General features: G+C 47.8%; 1 protein-coding gene across 26 annotated transcripts in view; it reads right to left on the reverse strand.

Moving 5' to 3' along the window:
* Positions 1-20,633, reverse strand: part of CEP112 (centrosomal protein 112) — a 521,685-nt gene that overhangs the window by 52,982 nt on the left and 448,070 nt on the right. The gene's annotated exons all lie outside the window — the stretch shown is intronic.

A 20,633-nucleotide genomic window follows, 5' to 3' on the forward strand; every position in this document is an offset into this window, starting at 1 on the left:
ATTATTGCATCAATTACTGTGTTACATAAAGAGATGAACTAGAAAAGAAACGGGATCCATTCAAACAATCCTGTATAACTGCAGAAGTAACACAAGGGAGAGTTGTAGTGAGAGGAATACAGAGGATGGTAACAGCAAAGATGCCAAATAAATTCTCAAATAAAATCCATCTAGTCAATATTACTGAGTTCCTGCAATACTGGAAAAAAAAAAAAAAAACCAGGCACAAAATCCTCTGAATTCATGCTGCATACATTATAGTGGTTGGGCGGTAATACACAAACAATAAGCATAAAACATACCATTGGGAAAAACAGAAGAAGAATAGAGCAGTGAAGGGCAGTACCCTGGGGTGGGCTGGGGAGAGTGGCTGTAATGCAGAAGGCCTGAGGCAGAGCAAGTCATACAGATGGGCGCTGGCTGTCTCCCGAGCAGCGGGCCTGGCTTGTGGGACCTCCTGGAGATGGAGGATGCGGAGGGTGAGCAGAGGGCCTGCAGGAGCTTGGTCTGAGCAGCTGGAAGACCACAGGTGACATTTACAGGATGGGGCGGGTACTGGGGGAGAAGAGCAAGTGGCTACAGAAGCCTTGAGTTCAGACAAAACACATTACTGTCTCTTGAAAATTCTTTCAATACAATGCCGGTTCCATAAGTAGATATACACAGTGGTTCTTAACCTTTATTGGGTTCTAGATCCCTGTGGGCATCTTATGAAAGCTATGTAGTGACTCTCCAGAGGGGAAAAAACCATCCTCTGACAATTTTGCCTCTGATTTTTAGATATTTCATAGATTGCCTGAAACCCATCCATGGATGGGCCCCAGGCTAAGAACTAATTTAGAGTAAAATGGTTTGAGAATGAGCTTAAATGCTTTAGGATCTCTTTGAAATGAAATTTGATTATAAATTCACCATTTGACTAGGTCTGAGAATGAGTTTGGAAATCTCTTGATTCTTGTCTATAAATTCTGTTTTCATCAATGAATTTTGTTTCTGAAGGGTTGAATGCCACTGTTCCTATGCTTGCTGATAGTTATCAACAGATGGGATCTTACCAGTTGCTTGATGGTGTAATCAGGGAGAGTAATTATTACTGTCTTGGGAAGAATGTTTATACACGTTTTTCCTCCCCTGCTCTGTCCTGGTTCTCTCATCCACTGTCATACTGCTGTCACAGTGATAGTCTTAAACCTAAATCTGATTATGTTATTCACCCGCTGAAATGCTTAATCAGCACCCCAGCATCCCCGAGGCACAGGGCAAACTCTTTAGCACTACACCCAAGCACCTGCATCACCTAGCTCGTGCTCTGGCCATGCGGAGCCGGAGGAAGCCTTGGTGTGTGGTGCTGATGTTGTTACTATCAGTGACAGCAGGAGATAGCGTTCGGCTGAGTGAATCTTATTTGTAACTTTCACCATAATCCTGTGCAGTGGCATTATTTTATTTGCCCTGGAGAGGACATAATCAGGCTCAGGAAGGCAAAATAGCTCACTCAACCCTATGTGGCCACTAGTAAGTCCTGGACTGGAATTTTAACACATTTCTCTAACTTCAAATTCAATATGCTTGTGCTACTCTGTTCTGTCTCCTTCTCACTCTACCTATTTTCTCTTTTCTTTTGCCTAGAAAAAAAAAAAAAAGTGTGTGATGTCCCTGATCTAGTCCAAGAGCTAAGGATGGGCTCCTCCCAGCTTTTTCCCCCCGCCCTGTGTTTCAGAGAACTAATTTACATGTCTGAGTGAGACGGCCCCCCAGGGCTCGCTGCTCTTCATCTCTGCAAGCCTAGTGCCGGCTCAGTGCCTGGCACACAGGTGACGCTGAATGTACACTTGTGGAAAGAACTCATGAATACCTGCACTCTGCTCTCTGAGGACAGCTACTCCACGCGTCGGGGCTTCCGCCTGTCCCTTTCTTGTTAAAATTATCTATGTAGCTACTTGAAAGGCAGGGAGAGAGTGGGAGAGAGGGAGGGAGAGCACCTCCAGTTCAACCGCTGGCTCACTCCCTAAATGTCCACAACATCTGGGGCTGGGCCAGGCTGAAGCCAGGAACCCAATGCAGGTTTCTCATGGGGGTGGCCAAGACCCAACTACTTGAGCCATCCATCTCCAGTTGCCCTCAGCTGCACATTAGCAGGACGCTGGAATAAGGTGTGGAGCCTGGACTTGAACCCAGGCACTCCATTATAGACGGGGGGTATCCCCAGCAGGGGCTTAACCACTGCACCAATGCACCCAGCCAAACTGTCCTTAATATGGCTGATGTTGTTACTACTAAAGGTTCTTATGTATGTCAAAGCACATAATACACACATACATCTTTCAAGTGTCTGTATCATATATGTACATAAACATTATTATTACTCATAATAATGCACTGTCAAGCTTCCGCCACAATTAAAGAAACAATAATCGTTTTTTATTTTTTATTTTTATTTCATAGAAACAAACATTCCAGGAGATGTGTGTCCGTCTGTCTTATACAAAACATCGTCCCCCCTCCCGCTTGTCTCCCTCTTCCCCTTCACCGGCAGACCCCCGAGAGCACCCACACTCTGGGTTTCGTGCCCTGGCTCCTTTCCTCAGCACCCCGTTATACCTGGACTCCTTCCCCCACCATGGCCCTAGGTCAGTTTTCGCCACGGTAACCGGTCACCTTCCAAATGCGACAGCCGGGCTATTTCCTCCCCCTCATTTCCACAGCAGCGTTTGGCACGGTTCATGTCCAGCTGTTTCCTCTTTCAATTTCTGAGGGGTTGTTTCTGTGTCGTGAAGACAAGGGTTAAGAAATGAGGCTGCTGCCGAAGTCAAGGCCAAGTACAGTGAGGCCTTGAAGGAGGTCAGTGAATGTGGAGAGGGGTGTTGGGGAAAAGACACCCTAAGGCTCTCACACTGATGGCCAGCAAGCAGTGGGCAGAGGACGGGCCAGCAGCAGCACGGCACTAGGGCTCGTGAGGTGCTGAGTTTAAGGCGCTGGTGGGACCTTGAGTGGCACCTGCTGTTGTAGTCCGAATATCTGCGTCCCTCCAGGGTTCCTCTGTTGAAATCCTAGCCCTCAAGGTGGTGGTATTAGGCCGTGGGCACCTATGGAAGGCAGAGTCCTTGGGAATGGAATTAGCATCCTTAGAAAGGGGCCCCACAGGGGCTGGCACTGTGGCGCAGTAGGTTAATCCTACGCCTGCGGTGCCAGCATCCCATATGAGTACCAGTTCTAGTCCCAGCTGCTCCTCTTCTGATCCAGCTCTCTGCTGTGGCCTGGGAAAGCAGTAGAGGATGGCCCAAGTCCTTGGGCCCCTGCACCCGCATGGGAGACCAAGAAGAATCTCCTGGCTCCTGGCTTTGGATCGGTTCAGCTCTGGCCATTGCGGTCATCTGGGGAGTGAACCAGCAGATAGAAGACCTCTCTCTCTGACTCTACCTCTCTCTGTAACTCTGTCTTTCGAATAAATAAAATAAATCTTAAAAAAAAAAAAAGAAAAAAGAAAGGGGCCCCGCAGGAACTCTCACTCTTCTTCCACAGGAAGACACGTTTTGGCCATCCACGCACCAGGAAGCAGGCCCTCAGCAGACACCAAGTCTGCTCATGCCTTGACCTTGGATGTGCCTGCCTCCAGATGTGTGGGACATAGACCTGTGCTCTTTACAAGCCGCCCAGGCCATGGCGTTTGGTTACGGCAGCCCAAGCTGCAGCCTGAAACTCCTGGCTGGCAGAGCACAGGGCAAACGCAGATCTGGCCCATGGAGAGGGCTCTCCCCAGCACGGGGGCAGGGGCCATGTCCTTAGGGAGGGAAGTACCATGAGGAGAGGCCCTCAAACAGACCCTTTGGGAGATGCTCCCATGCAGGACCAGGCAGAGGAGGAGGAGGTGGCCAAGAAATCCGACAAGAAGAATCCAGGCGGGTTGGAGGGGACTGAAGAGAAATCAGTGCTGGGGTAACAGAGCTGGGAGGAAGGCCCAGAGAGGAGGGGGAAACGCCATCAGATCGGGTCCTTTCTTCAAACTTCACACAATGAACACGCTATTCAGTCTACCATATTTTATCAATGTTATCAAAATAGAATTCAAATTACATTCTGCCTTCCAAAAAGGCAGCACTTTAAACATTTGCTCAGAGCTTAACTGATGACACAAAACACAATCTTTCTAAGGTTAATCAGAGAAAGCAGTTGTGTCTAGAAATTACTTTTATTATCTAAGAAAAATCAGTTCAAAACATTGAAAAGTCATAAAATAATATTTCTACTTTCAAAAAAAAGGTACCATGTACTATATAAAAGGAGGGGGCAGTTTATATTGGCAGCTCCTCTTGGCTTTATAGTTTAAAAAATTATTAGGTTAAGGAGAGTCTCAACCTTAGAATTTGAATTTGACATAAAGACTATGAAAATGGCCAAAATTACTTAAGAAGTATAACTGGGAACTTTCTTTTAACTTGTTGTTTCTTTATTCAAAAACCTTTAAATCTGACATTTCTCACACACACACAAACACACACACACCACAAATTTTTTTTTTTTTCTCCTGAGAAAAGCCCAATATAATTAAAAAACGGAGTTGCCCAGCATTGAGTCAAAACGTAAAACAAACCCCAATTCGAAGAGTTAAGCTGTTTATTCGGCACAATTATTCCTCATTTCTTATCTCTGCAGGGTTCACTCGCATCACTGTTGAAAAGACAGAGCTCTTCTCCCAGTGAAAGCTTCCTTTAGACACCCTGTGAGTCGGGTTTGCTGCAGCAGGCTGCCCGGTTCCAGTCTCTGAGCGCTCTGTGTGGGTCAGGAATGAAGAATGACACTTCCCAGAAGAAAACCGTAAATGACATAATGAGTTTCAGAAGACAATGAAGGTAGACCGCACTCTTTACAAGGGAGAGGATTACAGGATGAAGGGATTTTTTTTTTTTTGGTTTAAAATATTAAAACAAGTACAACAAATTAAAGTTTCCTTGTTAATGAGCTCTTCAGGATGAGGAAAGGACTTGCAGCTAATGTGTCCCTGGGACAGCACCTGTGACGTACTGAGACCTCCGTGTTCCGGAGGAGAAAAAGAATCAATGCATTGTCATATCATTTGCAAACGTAATTCAGAGCAAGCGACTCCTTCCCTCGCAGAGCCACGCACTGTGGAGAACTGTATGTCGTGGTTTTTTTAAATCCGAGTTTCTGTTGTTGTTCCGAATCGATTTACACGAGCATGAGTGATGGCAGATACACGCCTTTTCTAACGAAGAAGTGAAATGAAAGCTCATTTCAATTATTAAGTAGTTAGCAAGTTATTTAATAAAAGAAGACTTCACTGGGAGGGAGAAATACTGTTGCAATGACAAAGAAAGATATGATCCAAACGCTCCCAAGTGTGCGAGACGCGCAGACAGGGCTTTTGTGTGCAACGCCTTAGCATGACCAGAGCTCTTCTCAGAGGTCTCTGGTCTTGTCTTTGGCTGACCTCTTGGCCAGCCCCCTCCTGGCACCTGAGGGCCGTGACCCTCTCCCACCCCTTTGCCAAGAGGCTGGCTAAGCACGCAAACGTGTCTTCAGCTCACACCCAGAATCTCTTGATTCCCACCAGGGACATGACTGCAAACTCTACTTTCCTATCTTTAGAGTTAGACAGTGAGAGAGACGGAAAGAAAGGTCTTCCTTTTTCCGTTGGTTCACCCTCCAAGTGGCCACTATGGCCAGCGCGCTGCGCTGGTCTGAAGCCAGGAGCCAAGTACTTCCTCCTGATCTCCCATGGGGTGCAGGGCCCAAGCACTTGGGCCATCCTTCACTGCCTTCCCGGGCCACAGCAGAGAGCTGGACTGGAAGAGGAGCAACCGGGACAGAATCTGGTGCCCCAACCGGGACTAGAACCCGGGGTGCCGGCGCCGCAGGTGGAGGAGTAGCCTAGTGAGCCGTGGTGCCGGCCTCTATTAAAACTCATTTATGAGAGGTTTGGAAAAATCCACTTGCAGATCAAAGTGGAGTCATTAACAGTATAAAAACCGCTGTCTCCTGACTCAGAGGTTCTGGGAGCACCGTCACAGCACAGGGACCTCCAGAGGCTGGTTCCCTTACGCACTGTGTGTTAGGTGGCTCGCAGAGTTGTGCCCTGCCCCCTTGTGAAGCATTTTCAAACTGGCTCTCACTCACTCGAAATGGAATGCGTTTGACACTAATATTGTGCTTTATTGTGTGTTGCCAAATTTTAGCAAAACACTCTTGCCTGGCCTTTTCACAAGACACCCTGGGGCCCTGTGGGCACAGCTTTCTGGGCCTGCCCCACACTGAGGAGCAGAGGGTAAATGGATCCCTTCCTTGGTTCTGTCCCACATATTTGCCCACTGTCCTCGGGGAGGTGGCAACCTTGAATGTTGTAGTGTTCTGGTATTTGGAAGAACTGGATTAAGCCATATGTAAGCAAGAGGAGTGTGGATCAAAGTCTTGCCCTATATCAACATAAGGCTGGGGCTGGCAAAGTCGTGGTTTTTGAGGGCTTTGCGTAAAGTCCGTGGCCTTGAAGCCTAAAGCGGAGGAGCCTCTGCTGGGTGAAATGCACAGGGGTCTCGCGCCTGCAGTGCTGCCTCGCTGCGGAGTCGCAGTCTTGACATTGGAGAGGCTGCCGGAAGGCAGCCACCCTGGCCAGCTGCCGGGAGCGGCAGAGACAGGGTGAGGGGAGAGCGCGTCTGGGCACCCTCCTCCTGGCTTCTGGGGACGTCCGGAAGTTTCCGTAAGTAAAAACTGAAGCCCCCATTTAAAAAGCACGAAGTCCCCATAGGCGTTCATGAGGCCTGGATTTACCACCTTACTTCAGAGCAAACAGATGATTCGCTCGTCACCGGATGGGTGGCAGGGATGGAGGAACCGTGCCCACGTGCGCTCTGGGCGGAAGTGAAGACAAGAAGCAGGGAGTAGGGTGACCGCATTTTGATGGAAGAAGATACTGGAAAGGGGGGATTCTGTATATTTTTATTGAGATAGAATTTATATATGGTAAAATTCAAGGTTTTTTTATGGTAATGGTCTACATTCCATTTAATGCACGTAAGATGATTTTAAAATTTGTGTCATCTATCAAGATTATAAATCTTGACATAAACTTGTCTTCCGCTGGTTGGTTGAGCCAACAAACAGAAATAGCACCTACTCTGTAGCTACTGTGAAGAGACACTAATTATAAAGGCGACATCAGAGACCCTCTTTTAAACTGTACTTGCCCTTTTCATACTGCCTGCGTTTGCTTCAGTAGCATTACTCCAGGTCTGTCTGTAAGTGTGCTGATCATGTTTCCGATGAGTAGGTTTCCTTGGACATGTTACTGATACAGAAATGCAAAATGTTTTTCTTTCTATTATGGCTAACTGAAAGCTAAAGTAAAATATAAATAAATGCAACAAGATCTCACTATATTTGTCACATCAGATTTACAGACATTTAAAAAAATCTGAAATGACAAGGGAAAAGCAGTAAGACCAAGCCCTATCATCCACACAAGGACATACCAATCCAGGGCTACCGAAGATGACACAGTGGCAGAGTGGGACATTCTTCCTGGGTGGTCTCACTGGCTAGTTATGGCGGCCACGATGGCTCCCGTCGTCTTCTTTCTACACAGGCTAAATCTACTAACAAACGTAATGAGCTTTACCAACTGAAATGCCACTCAAGATGTCTTTTGAGTGATTTCTTCATTCAGGCCCAACCAGGGGAAACACCCAACCACAGAAACGCCGCATCGGTGACTGCAGTGGGGGAGCCCGTGCTCATGGTGCAGATCTGGAGAAACCGGAGCCACGCGGACCTCGGCGGCCGCTGCCGGACTCACACCATGGGAGCAGGGGTTTTCTTCCTTTATAGCTTACATTCAGGCTTTAAACCTTTCTCACGTTTCAAGAAACACATTTTTTTTAACCCTTCATTCTTCCATTTCCTTTGTGATCCTGGTGTAGAGAGCAGGAGGCCTTTGTGGGGTTTTTAACCCAGCACATGTGCTACCTTTCACGTAAGGCTAAATTTCTTTCAGGTGAACACTTCCAAGTTGCTGCGACCCAACCCACGCATGGGAAGCTGCTCTGATGGGCGCTGTTGCCATGGGACTTGCTAGGCTACAGGTCTACGTCCAAGGCCAACATATCGTGGCCATTATAAAGAACAAGAATAGTGTGTTCTCCAAAGAATAAGAAAGTTTTCACTTTTTCGCTCTTCTCTTTCTCACCTATTTTCAGTCCTTTAAAATTCCTAAGGGACTTTCTTTAAAAGGCCTCAAAATGTACTTTTTAAAAAGTTCATGTTTCCTGGTCTTCACAGAGGTTCCAGGAAAAGAAATCCTACTATTTCAAGACTCTGATGATCTAAGGAAGCTGGAATCTCCTCCCGCACCTCATTAAGGCCTCCTGGGTCACCCAGAAAACCATCCTGACACTGCCTGCACCTCCTCCTCGAGGAGCCAGGCTATTTCTACTCAGGAAATTCAAAGCACACTTCCCGCCCTCTGTCTCTTCAGCTTTACTTGTGAGCAAGTTCTTATCTTGGGTGGCAGAGATCTAGGATCAAGTTCAACAACCACATCTAGAATTTTCAGGTCCATCCAGGGATTTCCACATCTGGCCAGGGTGCTCATGGCTCACACTTGAGGCCAGTCTCCGCAGCACAGGGGGTAAACTTGTTAGAGCCCCACCGAACACCCCTCTCAAGACCAGAGGTAAGGGGGACCCCCGGTCATTCACTCAAATTTCCATTTTCTTATAAGCGCCTGATCATGCACAGGCACAGTCCCTTACGGCTGCAGCACCATGCCGGGTCCCCTCCAAAGAACCACGGATTCCTCCTCTCTCAAAGCTGAAGACTCCTTCTGCGACACGTTTCAGATCCAGGTTGGAGAAATCTTGTATTTCTCATGAAGTCATTATGTCCCCCATACGAGGGCATATTCACGTATTTCTTTGAACTGTGAGTTCACCTGATATTTTTTCTTAAGAGTATGAGCTTCCTAAGGGTGACAACTGTTCCTCCCTCATATTTTTTTAAAGATTTATTTCATTTGAAAGAGTTACAGAGAGAGGCAGAGACAGAGCAAGAGGACTTCCATCTGCTGGTTCACTCCCCAGATGAGCACAACAGCCAGAGCTGCACCAATCTGAAGCCAGGAGCCAGGAGCTTCCTCCGGGTCTCCCACGCGGGTGCAGGGGCCCAAGGACTTGGGCCACCTTCAGCTGCTTTCTCAGGCCATAGCAGAGAGCTGGATCGGAAGAGGGGTAGCCGGGACTAGAACCAGTGCCCATATGGGATGCCAGCGCGTCAGGGCAGGGCGTTAACCCGCTGAGCCACAGTGCCGCCCCCCCCCCCATATTTTCAAAGTGGTCTCTGAAATGCTTGGTAAAGTGCTACTTACACTATGCTAATATGGCAGTTACTGGAAACACTCAGTTATATAAAGATCAAGTGGCCTTTCAAATTGGGTGCTCCCACTAAGACTGAAATGTATTTCCTTGTGTCTGACCTTAGAGACAACTAACTGAGCTTTACCCAGTCTGTTCCCTCTAGTGTGGCAGGGGTGTCCCTTCCTGTTTTCTCAAGAGAGCACGCCCACCCGTGCCCTCTGTCCAGATTCTAGGGGACACACAGCTTCTGTGCCCCCCCTTTGCTGAGCTCCTGCACCGACCGCACAGACAGGCCTGTCTACGGCTGTCCCGTGTCTACGGCTTCCCCCGTGCGGGCCGGAGGATGGACAAGACAGCCCCGTGGGCCCTCAGCCCCGAGACTCTTCTAGTCCCAGACAGTCACAGGTCTCTTTCTGTCTTAGATGGCCCCACTTCCCAAGCGTTCTTCTTAACTCCCCCGAGAGCCAACTCCAGCCTCCTCGGTGACCTGACTTCGGGTTCCAGCACTTCATGAAACTTGTTCTCCGTAAGGTTGGCAACAGGACTCCCCGCCCCCACTCCTGTGGGATCTGGACATCTTCGTCCCCTGGCTCTTCCTGCTGCTTTGGACAGCAGACCTCCTCCTTCCAGAAATCCTTTCGTTTGACACTGAGAAATGGGGTTATCTTTCTCCCACCTCCTGCTTGCCTTCTCTGCTCTGCCTCCTCTTCTTCCCCTCCCATTGTGGATTATTCCCCAAAATTCTTCTCTCTCTTCTCTTCTATCTATATACTGTTTCCTTTGGATAGTTACTCAATTTAAAAAACTATGGAAAATATCTCTATAACCTGAGTGTATAGTATATAACAGGCACTGTGCTAAACATTTGTCTCAAAATGCACCTAACTTGATGCGTATGACAAACTTGCAAAGGAATGACTGTAATACCATGTGACCTGTGCCACCGAACGTGGAGACCGGACCACAGGAGAGAAGCAAACGTGCTGGGGAAGACTTGGACAGAACACCTCACTGCGGATGTAACGTGTGAGCTGCAGAGCGGCTGCTAGGAGGAGAGGAGGCCGGGCTGTGCAGTCACAGAGGAAAGCAAGGCGCGGACCGGCAAGGTGTGCTAGACATGGAAGAGGCGGCCAGCAGTGGACAGACACTGAGCCAGGACAGGCTGCAGATTCTATCCTGCAGTCATGGGAACCAGCTAAGGGCCTAGGGTGCTCCGATTTATGATACAGGAAGAACACACAGGTGGCAATGTGGGTAACGTGGCAGTGAGGCCCACTGGCAACTGTAACAGAGTCTTGGAAAGACACACGGGTGACTCCACGGGACAGAACAGAGGAAGGAATCAGCTTGCACTCGAGAAAACCAGGCCCAGAGGCTCACACGCACGTGTGAGAACCTTAGCACAAGCGTCTTGTCAAGGCTTGGGAGTACAGGATGAGGCACATTTTTTTGTCAGTGAGAAATGGCTTTAAACAATAAAAAAAAATAGCATAATTTTACACACTGGGTAATGTAAAACATGCAGGAAAATCGGTCTCAGGAGTTCACTCCTCTCCAGCCAGAGACCATCAGAGGCCACTCTGGTAGCATACGGGAGAAGAGCCTTGGTGAACGAGAGATGTGCAGAAGCGAGGGACCCAGGAGTACGGAGTCCGAACACAGACCGGGGGCTTGGTAACGGAATGAGTGTCCCAGGGTTGAGAAAGGAAGCTCAAACAACAATTGTGAGACCTTCAGTACAGGCAGCTGAGTGCAGTCCGTTATCTAAGGCGGGAGACACAGAAGAACTAAAATACATGGAAAGGAAGAGAAAAAATAAGTCTCTATGACACAGATTCAACAGCATTAATGATGCCACTGCTTTGACCATAGAGCTTGGTACCAAAAGGGGAACAGTGGAAGAACCGACCTGGGGATGACAAGCTCCATTTTGCACACTGACTTTGAAAGCACACCGCAACACCCGGCTTCCCCTATCGGATGGGCTGTGGGAGCACTAGGCTGAGCTAGTGCTGACGATTCCTTACCCGTCTCCACGCCCAGAATCTCACAAGGCCTCCCACTTGCCTCTCAACCATCTCGCTTACGTGTGCATACGACTGTCTCATCCTTATCCCACACTTATCAAGTTCAAGACCAAACTCATGATCAGCCCCCACCAACCACACAGTCCTTCTCTCAGCCATGTGGGTTAAAACCACACAGTCATCTGGGTGTTCCCTCTCAGTTCTCACTCCTGCTTACCTGCCCAGGTTCCTTCAACTTGTACTTGAAGTGACTCCTATCTGTAGGCGCTGATTTCTGCACACCAGGATTCTGGACTTGGCTTGGCTGGGTCATCCTGCTACCAGGATGCAGGGCAGGAGAAACAACTCAAGGCTGCATCCTGCATCCTGAAGTTGTCAAGGCTAAAGTTCCTCCACTTGGCTTTGAATCCCTTTACAAACTGGCTTACTTGCTTCTCACTGTTCTCGACATGCTAACTCAAAGCTTACATGTTAGTTGCTGTTACCCAGGCACAGTTCTAGGGGCTTCAAAAACCTCAGCTCCTTTCACAATACCTCTAAGGTAGACACCTCACTCCTGGGCATGGGTTTTTGGTGTAGTGGTTAAGATGGAACCTGGGAACTGTGCATCCCGTATCAGAGTGCTTGGGTTTGAGTCCTGCTTCTACTTCTAATTCCAGCTTCCTGTTAGTGGGTGCCTTAGAGGCAGCAGGGCCCTGCCACCCATGTAGGCAGAACTAGATGGAGTTCCTGGCTCAGTCCAGTCCTGGCTGTTGTGGGCATTCGGGGAGTGAACCACTGGATGGAAGATCCCTCTCTGTTTCTCTACCTTTCAAATAAAAAAAAAAATAAAATGAAAATAGGTGACTTTTAAAAAAGTTTGTGGAAAATGGAATTAAAAGATAAGTTTATTTAAAGAAAAAAAGGAATCTCATGCTACAAGCAACAGCTAAGGCTCCTAGAGGTTCCCAGGCTACAGGATGGGGGGTCCTGCAGATGAGAAAGGGCCCCCCGGTCAGCCTGGTCCTGGGCAGGGAGTGGGGCTGCTGAGCGCCTTGCTCTCCTGCTACTCAGCCTCTGTCTTCCTCACCAACAGGCCCAGCCCTGGGAGCCTGGGAGCCTGGGAGCCTGGGAGCCCTGGGAGCCTGGGAGCCTGGGAGCTGGGAGCCCTGGGAGTCTTTCCTTCATCTCTTCTAAACGCTTCTCGTCTGTCCATGGTCTTGCTTTCTTCCTTCAAGAGCTTTCAGTAACCCCAAGGGGCCTGGCTTTGCTTACAAGATATTCAGTCGTTAAGGAATTAAACTGTATGAAAAGTAAGAGGAAAAAGTACGCTGCTTCGTGTCACAGGTGCAACAGTAATGACGATCCAAGGGCTTTGCTACTAGAGTGTGCTGCGGACACAGAGGGTTGGAGCAGGTCCTCCTAAAAGATGTGCTGGAGTCCTAACTTTCACTGCCTCAGGATGTGCCCTTATCTGCAAAAAGAGTGCTTGCAGATACAACGAGGTGAGGTCAGACTGGTGGAGAGCTGGCCCTCACTCCGCTAGGACAGGTGCTCTTACAACAAGGAAGCGCTGGCCACGGGACAACAGAGCAGAGATGAGAGAGACGCATCCAGAAACCCAGGAAAGCCAAGGGTTTCTGGCAAAGACTAGAGGTTAAAAGAGGCAAGGGAGGGTCCCCCCCTAGAGCCCTCAGCGGGAGCCCAGCCCTGCCGACACCTGGGCTCTAGCCGGCCAGCCTCCAGGAGGAAGCTGCAACAGCTCTGGGTTTTTCATGCCTCTTAGGGCTGACTGTTACAGCAGTCCTAGGAGAGTAACACACGGGGGAAGGCTTCCCTTCTATGCACATTTTCTCTTGACTCTCTCCCTCTCTCTCTCTCTCTCACACACACACACACACACACACACGCTTCTTTCATACTGCCCAGTTCTGCCAGACCTCATTTTATCCATGGGAGGACCGCAGTATACTTTACTACAAGACAATCTGGAAAATCGCATTAGGGGAGTGTTATTACCTCTGTATTTATTTCTTGGTATTTCTGTGACTTTGTGCTCACGGTCATATCAGACCATAAAGCTGTTCCAGTATGATGGTGGTACATTCTGAGACACTGAAAGAGAAAACACTCAAGAGGCAGAGGCAGAGATCTCTAGGGCAGCCTGTTTCCCACACCCCCGGATTCTTATGGGGGATAGAAATCACACATGCCAGATCAAGTGTCTTTCTTTTTTTTAACCTTAGGATATTGTGATATCTGGAGCCAATACTTATGAAGGAAGAAGTTTAAAACTTTCTGTTTAAACCACTTAGAACGAGAGGATTTACAAAGATCCTGTTTAATGTTCAGCTGACACATTGTCAAAGACATTTATCATGCAACCTTTTGAAGTTTCTTCCGCTCCCTTCTAGTTATTAAAGCTTAGATTGCAGTGAGTTATCAGCAACAAAGCGTACACGTGATGGTGTTTTCTTAGTCAGCTTTGCAGCTTGATTTCTGAACTACTAAGCGAAATCCAGTCCTCCCGATCAGAAGAAATGATTAGTGACCTAGTTTTTGTGCTGAATGTACAACACGGTTGATTTTTGAGATCACTTCTATGTGGATCTAGAGAAAGCACGGGACTCGGGCATTTCAGCTAAGTGTCCTATGAATTTTCAGATATAAGAATGTGCCACTTGAGGCTAGGCTGTAATTCTTCCAGTACAAATGAGGAAATAGTGACCTACATTATTGAAAAGATTTCCCTGGCAACCTAATGCCTAATGTACATTTCTTAAGATGGAGAATAAGCTCCGGTTCGTACTTTGGCAAGAGGAATGAAAACTCCCTAGATAATGCAACTGAATAGCATTTTTAGAGTGTGTACAATGTGTTAGACATCACGCAGGAGGCACAAAGTTGGGTAAGACAGGCTCTCACCTTCTAAGGAGCTCACATTATCACAGGACGGATGTGCGGTGGACAAAAAGCAGGAGAGCACAATCCGTGTCTTACGCATCCAATTGAGAGGACAAAAGGAAGAGGGAAGGACAGGCGAAGAAGTTCAATGACACCACAGGGAAGTAAGCAGAGAAATCCAGAATGTGGGACATTCTACAGGACAACTGACCTGGTTTCTGCAAGAAATCAGTCTCATGGGGGAAGAGTGAGGCAGGCTCTGCTGTAGATTAAACAAGGCCTAAGACCACATGCAATATTTGGCTCTTGTTTGGCTCCTGATTCAGACAAACCATAAAGTGGCATTTCAAAGTCAGTTTGTGATACTTAATTATGAATCAGATGATACTAAAATATAATTGTTCCTTCCCTAGGGATGCATGACCATGGCAATGGTGACTGTGAAAAGTAACGTCCATGTTTTCTGAGATTCTGGAAAACACAGGGAAAAATGACACCATGTCTGGAATTTCTTTAAGATATTTTAGCAAACAAGAAGGGAGAAGAGATAAAGTAAATGTAGGCCAATCTTGATAGTTGCTGAAGATGGCTGATGGAAACGTGAGTTTATAGTACTATTCTCTTTACTTGTGGGTCTGTTTGAAATTTTTCATACACAAAACTAAAGGAAAAAAAAAATCCAACCATCTTTATACAGTAAGCGACAAGGGGCGATACAAAGAGATCAACAAAGTCTTCAGGTAGGAAGTGGCAGTGAGGAAAACCCTCGAACACCAGCTACAGTTTTGACTGGCAGGTGGGAAGGGAGAAGAACTGTTGGCCAAAGAGACAGCAGCTGTGTACGAAGGTAACCAAGAGGAAAAGGGCTGTGCTGTGCAGGAAGCTGCGGCCCACGGCACAGGGCCTGCAACATGCCAGGGGAGGCAGTCCTGAACAGGCGCGGCACGGCAGAGCTCAGAGGCCTGGGGAGCCCGGCTGAGTTCACACGTAGGCGGTGGAACAGAGCGAACTCTTGTGCAACACCTAAAATCAAGTGGGCTATATACACCTCCCTCCCACCTGTGCCCCAGGCTTGGCCGCTCTAACATGAGCTTCAAAAAGTCCACGGAAAATGAGTATTATAAAAACTACGCGTGAGGGGCTGGTGTCACGGCGCAGCAGGTTAAGCCTCTGCCTGCGATACTGAGCACTAGTTTTGAGTCCCGGCTGCTCCACTTCTGACCCAGCTCCCTGCTAGCTTGCCTGGGAAAGCAGCAGACAATGTCTCAAGTGCTTGGGCCCCTGCCACCCACGTGGGAGACCTGGATGGAGTTCCAGGCTCCTGGCCTCCGTGTGGCCCAGCCCTGGCTATTGCAGCTATTTGGGCAGTGTGAACCAGCAGATGGAAGCTCTCTCTCTTTCTCTAACTTTGCTTTTCAAATAAATAAATCAATTTTAAGAACCTCTATGTATGAGTTTCAAAATTTCTTTATACCAAAATACACTTATCTTTAAATTCCATTTTTCCACGAACTCTTTGAAGTACCCTGGTATTCACAGTTCTTCACTTCCTCCCCCGACCTCTGCACTCAGTCTTTTGTCCAAGCCTGCTCGTCTTCATACGGATTCAGGTATAGATTGATTCATGGAACCCACACGCACCCAGATACCCAAACAGGAGGCTTACGGACACCCTTGGGTTTTTCTACCCCAATCCTCCTCTTCAGCCCTTTGCCTGCCTCCTGCTCAGCCCTGCTGCTACTGCTCACGTCCACTCTCATCCGCACAATGACCATGCTCACAGACCTCTGCCTCCCAACTCACTGTCACCAGGGAAACATTCCTCACCACCCTTAAGTTTCCTCCACCTCAAGGAAGAACTCCACCATCACCCACACAACCCATCACATCCTCCAAGGCAGGAGCTCAGGAGACGTCCTTGACAACTCGCCTGGATCCACTAATTTCCTCCCGAGGAAGGCTATTTTATACCACCAGGACTTGTGGATCCGATGTCTGACCCATCTTTTGATTTGATACACGTTGTGCCATCTCTACTGACATTCTCAGATTGTTGCCAGAGCCTCCTCTCTAGTCTCCACCCAGTCCTCGTGACTCCTCGTGTCTAGCCTTTACAGAGGAACCAGTCACTTCAAAAGCATATTTAGAGGTTATCACAGAATCCTTTCTCTCCCTCACCTCTCTCTGACTCATCCAATTTTCACTAGGAGTGGTGCAATTATGACTAGAAAGCTATTTTTTTTTTAACAAAGAAACACCTGAAAGACAACAATGACCCACTATCTTTTCTCCATATTCTACTACTTCCCCCTCAGTCATGGCCACCTTTACCTGACCACTACTCCAGGAGCCTCACGGTCTCCCTCCAACGCCCTCCTCTATGTTCAGCTGAATCCATTTATGCCTCTAACCTGTTCAAAATTCTCCCTTGGCTTATCATTACACTTACAATAATATCTACATTCCTCACCATGCCAACCAATAAGGTCCCACAAGAGCTGGCTTACACCCGTCACTCAGGCCTGTTCTTGCATTAATCCCCCTTTGCATTCTCTGGTCCAGTCACATCTGCCGTAATACTATTCTTTTTTATTATTATTATTTTTTGACAGGCAGAGTGGACAGTGAGAGAGAGAGAAAGGGAGAAAGGCCTTCCTTTGCCGTTGGTTCACCCTCCAATGGCCGCCACGGCCGGCGCACTGTGGCTGGCGCACCGCACTGATCCGAACCCAGGAGCCAGGTACTTCTCCTGGTCTCCCATGGGGTGCAGGGCCCAAGCACTTGGGCCATCCTCCACTGCCCTCCCGAGCCATAGCAGAGAGCTGGCCTGGAAGAGGAGCAACTGGGACAGAATCCGGCACCCCGACTGGGACTAGAACCCCAGGGTGCCGGCGCAGCAGGCGGAGGATTAGCCTAGTGAGCCGTGGCGCGGGCGCTTTCTGCATTAGTAGAAAAGTCTCTGAGGTCAGGAATTGGTTCTTGTTCACCAGAGTTTCGTGGGTCTGGAATCGTGCTTGGCACATTAGAGGCGGCCAGTGAGCACCTGCTGACTATTACCTGCTGTGTCCTTTACTTTCTGCATACTCCAAAGTCTCCATAGCTTGTGTGGAGAAGACTGGAGTCCCTCATGTGGTCTTCTGACCGTGCCTCCCCTGCCATCTTCCTCTTGTATCGTCCACACCCATTCTTCAAGCCACAGCCACCCTGGTCCTCTTAGTGGTTACATGTGCCATCTCTCCCCCACCATGGGGCTTTGTACATTCCGTTCTAGTTGAAGCATGATTTTGCCACTTGACAATCCGCTCCCTTCAAACATCCTTTCTGTTTCAGCGTAACCATTACTCAGAGAAACCACTCCAGTGGGTCTCCCTTAGCACCAATGTGCTTCTCCTTTGTGGCTCCCAGGAGAATAATATATTTGACACCTACTTATGCTCCATCTAAGCCATATTTTCCATGAGGTTAGAGGCTACTCTTGGCCTTAACTGACTTTTGAGACCACTATATTATTTAAAGACCATTGCATTAAAAAGGTTGTTCTTCTGGGAAATGAAACACAATTTGAATGTACAATAATGAACATTTATGTCCCTAACTACATAACAAGGATTACATTAATGGTTAAATTATGAGGTATCTAATTTGATGATCTGGTATTGCTTTTTTTTTTTTTTTAAACAAAGCATTATTTGAGAGTCAGAGAGCGAGAGAGACAGAGAGAGTTTTGCCATCTACCAGTTTGCTTCCCAAGTGCCCACAATGGCCCCCAGCTCAATCCAGATCTCTCACATGGGTGGCAGGGACCCAATTACTTGAGCCATCACTGCTGCCTGATGATTTCCTTGCATTGCCTGGACTCTGGAGTCAGCAGCTGGAGCTGGGCATTAACCCCAGGCCCTCCAGTGTGGGCCGTGGGCATCCTCACTGCTGGGCTAAATGCACTGTTGCTCTTTTAAAACTATAGCTTCAGAAGTTTCTAACTGGATTTTTTTTTTTTCTGAGCGTGGTTTCTCATCTGAGCTAAGAGAATACAAATGATCAAAACTCTTCTTAACTACTGCGTCAATAATCACTGTTGTCAGAAATGTAGGAATTTTCTACTCTAGCACTAGCAGTACATAATAGATAGAAAAATATCTTTCAAAAGAAAACCTCTCAGTATTGGTTTAATGCTTTTCAAAGTAACTTTAAGCAAAATTATCAATGTGCAAGGTAGATCAGGACTCCATAAACTGTATAAGCTAGCTTAAATTTAAAAACTCAGCACACTTAATGTAGGCATAAATTATCAAATCATATACATTTTAAAATCTAAACATTTACAAATTTATTTGAGAGCAGGATGGGGAGAGCTATCTAGAGATCTCCTTTTTCTGGCCCAAACACCCACAACACCCAGGACTGGGCTAGGCCAAAGCCAGAAGCCAGGACCTCCATCCACGTCTCCCATACAGGTGGCAGGGACCCAGTACTGCAGCCATCACCTGTTGCCTCCCAGGATCTGCATCAGCAGAAAGCTGGGATCCAGAGCAGCTGGGGAGGGGAAGGGGGGCACCGTGGCACAGTAGGTAGGATGAGCCGCTGCTTGGGACATCTGTCTCTATCAGAGCACCTGGTTCGAGTCACAGTTACTCCACACGTCCAGTCCAGCTTCGTGCTAACGTGTCTGGGAGGCAGACAATGATGGCCCAAGTGATTGGGTTCCTGCCACATACATGGGAGACCTGAATGGAATTTTAGGCTTGGCCTAACCCTGGCTGTTGCAGGCATTTGGGGAAATCAACCCACGAACAGAAGATCTCTCTATCACTCTGCCTTTCAAACACCTAAACTTTTATTTTTATTTTTTAAAGAATAGAGCTGGGACTGAAACCTGAACACTCCAATATGGGATGTGGGCATCCCAAGTGGCCTCTTAACCACTGCACCAAATGCCTATAAACCAAGACTGGTTCTTGGCAGGACAGCTAAAATTTCAACAGCATAGTTGAAAATTCGTCCAACCTTAATTCTTCATCAAAGGCTTTCCTTTACGAATGAATTATGCCCGTGACTAAAACTGTAAGGTTGGCACGGTTTCTTTGAAGCAAACATCTAAAGCTTCCAAGATCCGACGCTGTTCCTCTTACAGGTCGATAAAGCTCACTGCAGTGCATTATATGATGGCATCCCTGAAAGGGGGCCGTCTGGAAAATCTGACCTCTTACATTACATTAATTTAAAAAATTCTGTTTCCTGGGGGAGGGTGTTTGGCCTGCCGGTTAAAATGCTGGTTAGGATGCACCCACATCTCATGTTAGGGTACTGTGGGTTCAAGTTCTGGCTCTGCTCCCAACTCCAGCTTCCTGCTAATGTGCACCCCGGGAGACAGTGGTGATGGCTTAAGTAGCTGCCACCCGTGTGGAAGATCTGGATTGAGTTCCTGCCTCTGGGCCTCAGCCCTGGCCCAGGCTGGGCCTAGCCCCAGCTGTTGTGGGTATGTGGGGGAGTGAACCAGGGGATGGGAGTTCTCCCTGTCTTTCTGTCTCTCTGTGCCTCTCAAATAAGTACAAATTGTAAAAACCAAACATTTTAAAAACATAATTTGTTTTCCTCATTGACGTACTGTTAGCATAGCTTGTCAGCCTAACTTGTGAACGCCTAAGGCCATTAATCCAGCACTGAATTAAATCCTGTTCCTGGACTGAATATCAGTTTAAAAATTTTATATCTTAATTCAGTTTATAAAATGATACATGGTAATTGAAGTAAAATAGCAAGTAACCAAGAGGTTAGTAAAATAATAATTCAAAATAAAATAAAAATTCAAATAATTCTTTAGCTCAGGTAAAATCACTGTTAGTAGAATGGCTCTTCCCCTAGGCACGTGGAACCGGCATGCTGACCCCCGGGACTCACAGAGTCAATCACAGAATCCTCTCCCCTCCCCCTCGCTTCCCACTGTCCCTCTAACTCTGCCCAGTGGAGGCAGGGCTTCTCTTGCCGCTCGGAGAGAACTCAGAAAGGTGCCTTGATTCTCCAGGTTACCCTCGTCTTGCTGTCACTTCCCACTGCACGTGAAGTTTTAATCCATTTACATCATTCTCAACGGAAATTTAAATGGTTCCTAAAAGCAATTCCATCGCAGGCAGGACAGAGCTAAAGGATTTCAGAGCACCGTTCTGTGACTTATCATTAAGGTACGTTCACGTCCTGTTTGCCGATGACCCAGGGACTTGAACCCCAGCCCGGCGGCCCTGACGCTGGCCTTGCACACCAAGGTCACTGGTGCTAGGACTGCTCTGGGTGTGTCAGTCTCCTGGCCCCACCCTCTGGTTGTTACGCTTTACTCCCTGGGCTATCCCTCAGCATTGGTCTTGGC

Source organism: Oryctolagus cuniculus, chromosome 17, assembly GCF_964237555.1.
Source record: "Oryctolagus cuniculus chromosome 17, mOryCun1.1, whole genome shotgun sequence".
Lineage (NCBI taxonomy): Eukaryota > Metazoa > Chordata > Mammalia > Lagomorpha > Leporidae > Oryctolagus > Oryctolagus cuniculus.